This window comes from Schistocerca americana, unplaced genomic scaffold (assembly GCF_021461395.2).
Source record: "Schistocerca americana isolate TAMUIC-IGC-003095 unplaced genomic scaffold, iqSchAmer2.1 HiC_scaffold_77, whole genome shotgun sequence".
Taxonomy (NCBI): domain Eukaryota; kingdom Metazoa; phylum Arthropoda; class Insecta; order Orthoptera; family Acrididae; genus Schistocerca; species Schistocerca americana.
The window spans coordinates 20001-30000 of NW_025726533.1; the positions used below are offsets into that span (position 1 = coordinate 20001).

A 10000-nucleotide genomic window follows, 5' to 3' on the forward strand; every position below is an offset into this window, starting at 1 on the left:
GCCAGTTCTGAGTTGATCGTTGAATGGCGGCCGAAGAGAATCCGCGCACCCGCGCGCCCCCGGAGGAGCACGCTAAGGCGGACGCGGCCTCGCAGCAAGGAAGATCCGTGGGAGGCCAAGGCACGGGACCGAGCTCGGATCCTGCACGCAGGTTGAAGCACCGGGGCGCGAACGCCGCGCAGGCGCGCGCATCCTGCACCGCCGGCCAGCACGAGGCCAACCAACGGCGAGAGCAGACCACGCCCGCGCTAAACGCCCGCACTTACCGGCACCCCTACGGCACTCACCTCGCCCAGGCCCGGCACGTTAGCGCTGACCCACTTCCCGACCAAGCCCGACACGCCCCGATCCTCAGAGCCAATCCTTATCCCGAAGTTACGGATCCAATTTGCCGACTTCCCTTACCTACATTATTCTATCGACTAGAGGCTCTTCACCTTGGAGACCTGCTGCGGATATGGGTACGAACCGGCGCGACACCTCCACGTGGCCCTCTCCCGGATTTTCAAGGTCCGAGGGGAAGATCGGGACACCGCCGCAACTGCGGTGCTCTTCGCGTTCCAAACCCTATCTCCCTGCTAGAGGATTCCAGGGAACTCGAACGCTCATGCAGAAAAGAAAACTCTTCCCCGATCTCCCGACGGCGTCTCCGGGTCCTTTTGGGTTACCCCGACGAGCATCTCTAAAAGAGGGGCCCGACTTGTATCGGTTCCGCTGCCGGGTTCCGGAATAGGAACCGGATTCCCTTTCGCCCAACGGGGGCCAGCACAAAGTGCATCATGCTATGACGGCCCCCATCAACATCGGATTTCTCCTAGGGCTTAGGATCGACTGACTCGTGTGCAACGGCTGTTCACACGAAACCCTTCTCCGCGTCAGCCCTCCAGGGCCTCGCTGGAGTATTTGCTACTACCACCAAGATCTGCACCGACGGCGGCTCCAGGCAGGCTCACGCCCAGACCCTTCTGCGCCCACCGCCGCGACCCTCCTACTCGTCAGGGCTTCGCGGCCGGCCGCAAGGACCGGCCATGACTGCCAGACTGACGGCCGAGTATAGGCACGACGCTTCAGCGCCATCCATTTTCAGGGCTAGTTGCTTCGGCAGGTGAGTTGTTACACACTCCTTAGCGGATTCCGACTTCCATGGCCACCGTCCTGCTGTCTTAAGCAACCAACGCCTTTCATGGTTTCCCATGAGCGTCGATTCGGGCGCCTTAACTCGGCGTTTGGTTCATCCCACAGCGCCAGTTCTGCTTACCAAAAGTGGCCCACTTGGCACTCCGATCCGAGTCGTTTGCTCGCGGCTTCAGCATATCAAGCAAGCCGGAGATCTCACCCATTTAAAGTTTGAGAATAGGTTGAGGTCGTTTCGGCCCCAAGGCCTCTAATCATTCGCTTTACCGGATGAGACTCGTACGAGCACCAGCTATCCTGAGGGAAACTTCGGAGGGAACCAGCTACTAGATGGTTCGATTAGTCTTTCGCCCCTATACCCAGCTCCGACGATCGATTTGCACGTCAGAATCGCTACGGACCTCCATCAGGGTTTCCCCTGACTTCGTCCTGGCCAGGCATAGTTCACCATCTTTCGGGTCCCAACGTGTACGCTCTAGGTGCGCCTCACCTCGCAATGAGGACGAGACGCCCCGGGAGTGCGGAGGCCGCCGCCCCGTGAAGGGCGGGGAAGCCCCATCCTCCCTCGGCCCGCGCAAGGCGAGACCTTCACTTTCATTACGCCTTTAGGTTTCGTACAGCCCAATGACTCGCGCACATGTTAGACTCCTTGGTCCGTGTTTCAAGACGGGTCGTGAAATTGTCCAAAGCTGAAGCGCCGCTGACGGGAGCGATTATTCCGCCCGAGAGCATCCCGAGCCAACAGCGGCGCGGGTCCGGGGCCGGGCCAGGTAGGTCCGTCATCCGGGAAGAACCGCGCGCGCTTGCCGGGAGCCCGAGCGCCCAAAGGGGCGAATCGACTCCTCCAGATATACCGCCGGGCAGCCAGCCAGGACACCGGGGCTCTGCCCAACAGACGCGAACCGAGGCCCGCGGAAGGACAGGCTGCGCACCCGGGCCGTAGGCCGGCACCCAGCGGGTCGCGACGTCCTACTAGGGGAGAAGTGCGGCCCACCGCACACCGGAACGGCCCCACCCCGCGGCGAGTGGAAAGGCAACCGGACACGACCCCGCCGCGGATTGCTCCGCGCGGGCGGCCGGCCCCATCTGCCGAGGGCGGAGGCCAGTGGCCGGATGGGCGTGAATCTCACCCGTTCGACCTTTCGGACTTCTCACGTTTACCCCAGAACGGTTTCACGTACTTTTGAACTCTCTCTTCAAAGTTCTTTTCAACTTTCCCTCACGGTACTTGTTCGCTATCGGTCTCGTGGTCATATTTAGTCTCAGATGGAGTTTACCACCCACTTGGAGCTGCACTCTCAAGCAACCCGACTCGAAGGAGAGGTCCCGCCGACGCTCGCACCGGCCGCTACGGGCCTGGCACCCTCTACGGGCCGTGGCCTCATTCAAGTTGGACTTGGGCTCGGCGCGAGGCGTCGGGGTAGTGGACCCTCCCAAACACCACATGCCACGACAGGCGGCAGCCTGCGGGGTTCGGTGCTGGACTCTTCCCTGTTCGCTCGCCGCTACTGGGGGAATCCTTGTTAGTTTCTTTTCCTCCGCTTAGTAATATGCTTAAATTCAGCGGGTAGTCTCGCCTGCTCTGAGGTCGTTGTACGAGGTGTCGCACGCCACACCGCCAGCCGGCTGTGCACGCTACCGAGTAAGTACCGGTATGCGAACCGCCAGGCGACGGGCGCGCATCGCACGTTTAAGGAGGCGCGGCCGGCCCCACAGGCGGCCGCGACGCTCCCAGGTCTGCGAAGCGGGGCAAACGCCGCGCGCTTCAGTATACGTAGCCGACCCTCAGCCAGACGTGGCCCGGGAACGGAATCCATGGACCGCAATGTGCGTTCGAAACGTCGATGTTCATGTGTCCTGCAGTTCACATGTCGACGCGCAATTTGCTGCGTTCTTCATCGACCCACGAGCCGAGTGATCCACCGTCCTGGGTGATCTTTTCTTAGTTTCCACCGTCTCTTTCAAGACAGTTGCATAGGCGGGACGTAGGCGTGTGGCGGCCCCTGTTCAAGCGTTCTGTGTCCAACGGCCTCACGGCCGATGGGCGTCGTACGGCTCCACACCGGAGCGGACAGGCAGTCGGGCGAAAGTCATTCAAAACCGGCGCCAGGCGCCAGGTGCCGCAGGCCAGCCGCTCCAGCGCTTCAGCGCTCGTACCACACAACATTGGCGTTAGTTTTGAGAAGCACGCGTGGTTCCGCACGCGGCGCACGGCTACTGCGAGCCGTACAGGTAGCGTGTTGCGCGACACGACACGCACATCGAAAGACATGCAGTCTAGTCGGTAATGATCCTTCCGCAGGTTCACCTACGGAAACCTTGTTACGACTTTTACTTCCTCTAAATGATCAAGTTTGGTCATCTTTCCGGTAGCATCGGCAACGACAGAGTCAATGCCGCGTACCAGTCCGAAGACCTCACTAAATCATTCAATCGGTAGTAGCGACGGGCGGTGTGTACAAAGGGCAGGGACGTAATCAACGCGAGCTTATGACTCGCGCTTACTGGGAATTCCTCGTTCATGGGGAACAATTGCAAGCCCCAATCCCTAGCACGAAGGAGGTTCAGCGGGTTACCCCGACCTTTCGGCCTAGGAAGACACGCTGATTCCTTCAGTGTAGCGCGCGTGCGGCCCAGAACATCTAAGGGCATCACAGACCTGTTATTGCTCAATCTCGTGCGGCTAGAAGCCGCCTGTCCCTCTAAGAAGAAAAGTAATCGCTGACAGCACGAAGGATGTCACGCGACTAGTTAGCAGGCTAGAGTCTCGTTCGTTATCGGAATTAACCAGACAAATCGCTCCACCAACTAAGAACGGCCATGCACCACCACCCACCGAATCAAGAAAGAGCTATCAATCTGTCAATCCTTCCGGTGTCCGGGCCTGGTGAGGTTTCCCGTGTTGAGTCAAATTAAGCCGCAGGCTCCACTCCTGGTGGTGCCCTTCCGTCAATTCCTTTAAGTTTCAGCTTTGCAACCATACTTCCCCCGGAACCCAAAAGCTTTGGTTTCCCGGAGGCTGCCCGCCGAGTCATCGGAGGAACTGCGGCGGATCGCTGGCTGGCATCGTTTATGGTTAGAACTAGGGCGGTATCTGATCGCCTTCGAACCTCTAACTTTCGTTCTTGATTAATGAAAACATACTTGGCAAATGCTTTCGCTTCTGTTCGTCTTGCGACGATCCAAGAATTTCACCTCTAACGTCGCAATACGAATGCCCCCGCCTGTCCCTATTAATCATTACCTCGGGTTCCGAAAACCAACAAAATAGAACCGAGGTCCTATTCCATTATTCCATGCACACAGTATTCAGGCGGGCTTGCCTGCTTTAAGCACTCTAATTTGTTCAAAGTAAACGTGCCGGCCCACCGAGACACTCACTCAAGAGCACCCTGGTAGGATTGCAACGGGGTCCGCCTCGGGACGCACGAGCACGCACGAGGCGCGTCGCACGCCTTCAGCTCGCCCCACCGGCAGGACGTCCCACGATACATGCCAGTTAAACACCGACGGGCGGTGAACCAACAGCGTGGGACACAAATCCAACTACGAGCTTTTTAACCGCAACAACTTTAATATACGCTATTGGAGCTGGAATTACCGCGGCTGCTGGCACCAGACTTGCCCTCCAATAGATACTCGTTAAAGGATTTAAAGTGTACTCATTCCGATTACGGGGCCTCGGATGAGTCCCGTATCGTTATTTTTCGTCACTACCTCCCCGTGCCGGGAGTGGGTAATTTGCGCGCCTGCTGCCTTCCTTGGATGTGGTAGCCGTTTCTCAGGCTCCCTCTCCGGAATCGAACCCTGATTCCCCGTTACCCGTTACAACCATGGTAGGCGCAGAACCTACCATCGACAGTTGATAAGGCAGACATTTGAAAGATGCGTCGCCGGTACGAGGACCGTGCGATCAGCCCAAAGTTATTCAGAGTCACCAAGGCAAACGGACCGGACGAGCCGACCGATTGGTTTTGATCTAATAAAAGCGTCCCTTCCATCTCTGGTCGGGACTCTGTTTGCATGTATTAGCTCTAGAATTACCACAGTTATCCAAGTAACGTGGGTACGATCTAAGGAACCATAACTGATTTAATGAGCCATTCGCGGTTTCACCTTAATGCGGCTTGTACTGAGACATGCATGGCTTAATCTTTGAGACAAGCATATGACTACTGGCAGGATCAACCAGGGAGCTGCGTCAACTAGAGCTGAGCAGCCGGCCGCCCGGGAGTGTGTCCCGGGGGCCCGCGCGAACACGCAAGCGTCCGCTCAATTATTCTGCAAACAGGAGGAGGCTGAGCTCCCCTGCACCATACACCTCGAAACCCTCTCAGGTCCCGGCGGCGCGCAGCGCCGTCCTAAGTACTTGGTCGGGTTCGAGAGAGGCGCAATCGCCCGGAGTTTGGCGAGTAGACGCTTTAGGTGCGACCACCCGTGCTCCCAACTGAGCTTGCCGCTGCCGACAGAGGCCCGGGAGCGTGCTGTCGTGGCATTGCCGGCGGGAGACAACACGCGCCACCTACGGTGACCGGCAGCTCCAACGCCAGCGCCACAGAAGGACAAAAGCCCCACTTGGGTGCCGAAGCGAACTCTCCCAGCACAGCGCACGCGCCAACACGTCCGCACAGCTGCGATACAAACCACCTGCGAGAACCGCAGAGGCGACCGAGCAGCAGACGGCGTCGCGGCGCCGAGCGCCGGGCGGCGGCGCATCCTCAGCGCACACAGTCCTCAATCGGACCAGCACACTGCAGATGTCCACCGCGCTTCGCACCGGGCCCGCGAGGACCTACTTTGGCCGCACGGCGCCGCGTGCAGGGTGCGCCGGCGCGCAGCTGCGCCGCCTGCCGCCTCCGTCGGCCGGCGCGCCTGCCACTGGCCGCCCCCACCAGCCGGCTGTAGCGCGTGCGCCCACGCACCGCGCGGCCAGCACGCCGGGAGGCCCCCCCTCACCGGCCGGGGACGGTCCCACCCAGCCACCGCCGCGTATCGCTTCACACCCAGATGCCATTCACGTTCGTGGGCATGGTGGGTATCGCTGGAACAACCGGTTGGTAGCTCAACCGATCGTCGCCATCACTGATTCACCTCTAGCGAGAACAACCGCACCACAACGGTTTACCAGTTGTTCATTTGCGTAACGTCACCAGCAAACGTAGGCGTCCATCGCCATTTGCAAATTCAACGATTGTTGCATGCCTGTGTCAGGTGTCACGACACACTATGTCTGCCCACATACACGCAACAACATGTGCACGCTTCGCGAACACGTGGAAGGTGGCCCCCGTACGTATGCGATGTCCATTGCGCGAACGACTGTCAACCGGCCTCTGTCGCATGTCGCAGATGTGGAACGCAGTGCACCATGCTATCACGGTGTGTGAGAAGAGACGACTACGTCTGACAACACGCGCCACTACATCAACAGACGGCTCATGCTGATCGCCATCCAGGGCATACCACACTGCAATCCAGCTCTTATAGGGAGACGACACGTAGCTGAGTGCACAACATTTGGACCGCATGGTTCGCCGTTGTTGGCGCAGTCGTTGTACGGTCACATGTACCACGATGTATCATTCAGTACATGAGGACCAATGTGCAGTACAGTGTGTGATTTGGACGTACAACATCAGCGGACAGTTGACACAGGCCGTACCACAGCGTAGGCTAAGTGCTTCGCCATGCAAATGCCAATGAACAACTGCAAATGCCAATGAACAACTGCAAAGGGCATTGAGCATGTACGTCCTGCTGCCATCCACATTACAGTGTATAGCTGCAAGGTGTTTAACATGAAGCGATACACTGGGGACCGGGCAGTGCGAGTAGCAAACTATATTGCGGGGGTTGCAGTTAGGCAACACTACACTAATTTAACGCGTCGTATGACAATTACAGAGCAGGTTAAGGCCCAACGTGTGTTGGGTTAAGGCCCAACGTGTGTTGGGTTAAGGCCCAACGTGTGTTGGGTTAAGGCCCAACGTGTGTTGGGTTAAGGCCCAACGTGTGTTGGGTTAAGGCCCAACGTGTGTTGGGTTAAGGCCCAACGTGTGTTGGGTTAAGGCCCAACGTGTGTTGGGTTACAGCACAATATCGGTTACGTTACGGCGCAATGTGGGTTACGTTAAGGGGCAATGTGGGTTACGTTACGGCGCAATGTGGGTTACGTTAAGGGGCAATGTGGGTTACGTTACGGCGCAATGTGGGTTAGGCTAAGGCGCAATATAGGTTTCATTAAGGCGCAATATAGGTTACATTAAGGCGCAATATAGGTTACGTTAAGGCGCAATATAGGTTACGTTAAGGCGCAATATAGGTTACGTTAAGGCGCAATATAGGTTACGTTAAGGCGCAATATAGGTTACGTTAAGGCGCAATATAGGTTACGTTAAGGCGCAATATAGGTTAGGTTAAGGCGCAATATAGGTTAGGTTAAGGCGCAATACAGGTTAGGTTAAGGCGCAATACAGGTTAGGTTAAGGCGCAATACAGGTTAGGTTAAGGCGCAATACAGGTTAGGTTAAGGCGCAATACAGGTTAGGTTAAGGCGCAATACAGGTTAGGTTAAGGCGCAATACAGGTTAGGTTAAGGCGCAATACAGGTTAGGTTAAGGCGCAATACAGGTTAGGTTAAGGCGCAATACAGGTTAGGTTAAGGTACGACATAGGTTAGGTTAAGGTACGACATAGGTTAGGTTAAGGTACGACATAGGTTAGGTTAAGGTACGACATAGGTTAGGTTAAGGTACGACGTAGGTTAGGTTAAGGTACGACGTAGGTTAGGTTACGGTACGACGTAGGTTAGGTTACGGTACGACGTAGGTTAGGTTACGGTACGACGTAGGTTAGGTTACGGTACGATATAGGTTAGGTTACGGTACGATATAGGTTAGGTTACGGTACGATATAGGTTAGGTTACGGTACGATATAGGTTAGGTTACGGTACGATATAGGTTAGGTTACGGTACGATATAGGTTAGGTTACGGTACGATATAGGTTAGGTTACGGTACGATATAGGTTAGGTTACGGTACGATATAGGTTAGGTTACGGTACGATATAGGTTAGGTTACGGTACGATATAGGTTAGGTTACGGTACGATGTAGGTTAGGTTACGGTACGATGTAGGTTAGGTTACGGTACGATGTAGGTTAGGTTACGGTACGATATAGGTTAGGTTACGGTACGATATAGGTTAGGTTACGGTACGATATAGGTTAGGTTACGGTACGATATAGGTTAGGTTACGGTACGATATAGGTTAGGTTAAGGTACGATATAGGTTAGGTTAAGGTACGATATAGGTTAGGTTAAGGTACGATATAGGTTAGGTTAAGGTACGATATAGGTTAGGTTAAGGTACGATATAGGTTAGGTTAAGGTACGATATAGGTTAGGTTACAGTACACATTGTTGTAAGGAAAGGTTTAATGGGGGGCGGGGCGGCCGGTTTGTTGATTGTGATTATAGTAAGTGGATGCCTGCGGCATCATCTGATTTGCCACGTCAGGATGCACCTTTGGCTCATGACAGGCGGCGCTCTCATTCCATGCTTGTGGCAGACCTGTGTCTTTCATTCCTGCCATTGTTTGTGTGCTGTGAGAGGAGGCAGTATTGTGATGTTGGGTGCACCCCTGTGTAGGACATGTGTGGGTGTTGGTGGCTTGGCTGAGCAATGGTGGTTGTCGGGTGGGTGGGATATTCTGTTTTCTGAGTGGATCTCCCGGTCTGGTTATGACAGTGTGGATTGTCTAATGTGGCGGAGAGGATGCACTGGGTGTTGTTCCATGCTGGTGCTTACATATTGTCTGTGTGCGTGTTACAGGCAGAGAGTAGTGCGTGATAAGGGTGTGTGGCTGACGTGTGGTTGTGATTGTGAGCAGAGTCTTTCAGCATGTATACGGACAGTTGTATACATTATCTGTATTCTGATGGCTCTATCTATTACTAATCAGCGCCGTGTATACGTTTAATCCGGTTCCAGTCGAAACTGTTGTATCTCTGTACATTAGTGACACGGCGAGCCCGCTATGTAGTTACTCGTCTCGGCAGCTTCCACCGGTGTATGGTAAATGATTATAAGGAATCAGTCTAGTCGTCAATACCGATGGTGTGACGTCACATGTCTGGGGTGGGGGGCCTTTCCGGTGGGTCATGGCCTAGAAAGACTCTCCCCACGCAGGGGGGCTTGGACTGTCATTACCTCTTCCGAGTAATATACTTGCCGTACGTTTTTGCGACTGCGAGTGCAACGCCCACCGGTACCGACATGGATGGAGCGCCTCCTAGCTGATCGCTCAGCATCGGCATTCGTACAGAGAGCAACGCGATCGCGTCTCTAGCTCGTAACTGGTACAGCTCGCAGCTCATGTATAGGGACAGCGGGAATGTCGCATTTTGGACATATCTCTTCATGAAAGGGAAGTTATAGGGGTGGATTGCACATTGCGACTGCGGGAAAAGTCCGCCGTTCATCCGCTGGAGTTGCGAGTTGGGCGGTTGGAGTGGGGCGCAGGTGGAGTGATTGCCGGTCCACGATTTCGTGCGGCAGAGGCGCTGGCGTTGGGGTGCTGTGGTCGACAGAGGACGCAGGCTTTGTGGGTGGGGTCGAAAGATGGGCACTGTGGGCCCATCGATGTCTTGGTCGGCTTGGCGTCTCATAGATGGCGGTATCGTCGTTGCAGGACGTCGTGCCGCGGGAGACCTACAGATGGCGCTGTGTTTTGTGGTGCGCTCGACATGGCGGACGTAGTGTTGTCAGATTCGCATAGATGGAGGTATTGCATGTGGTTTCGCCGTATTTTCATAGATGGCGATACTGTTTTGCCGGCATGGTTGGCGTAGTTCCGTCGGATCCC

At 55.7% G+C, this 10000-nt stretch overlaps 2 non-coding genes and 1 pseudogene across 2 annotated transcripts; all 3 read right to left on the reverse strand.

Moving 5' to 3' along the window:
- Positions 1-2725, reverse strand: part of LOC124590708 — a 6857-nt pseudogene extending 4132 nt beyond the window's left edge.
- A 188-nt stretch (positions 2726-2913) lies between these two features.
- On the reverse strand, positions 2914-3068 carry LOC124590733. The gene has a single exon (XR_006976749.1). It is a non-coding gene; the product is annotated as a 5.8S ribosomal RNA (ribosomal RNA).
- A 351-nt stretch (positions 3069-3419) lies between these two features.
- Positions 3420-5329, reverse strand: LOC124590580. The gene has a single exon (XR_006976638.1). It is a non-coding gene; the product is annotated as a small subunit ribosomal RNA (ribosomal RNA).
- Positions 5330-10000: the final 4671 nt, after the last annotated feature.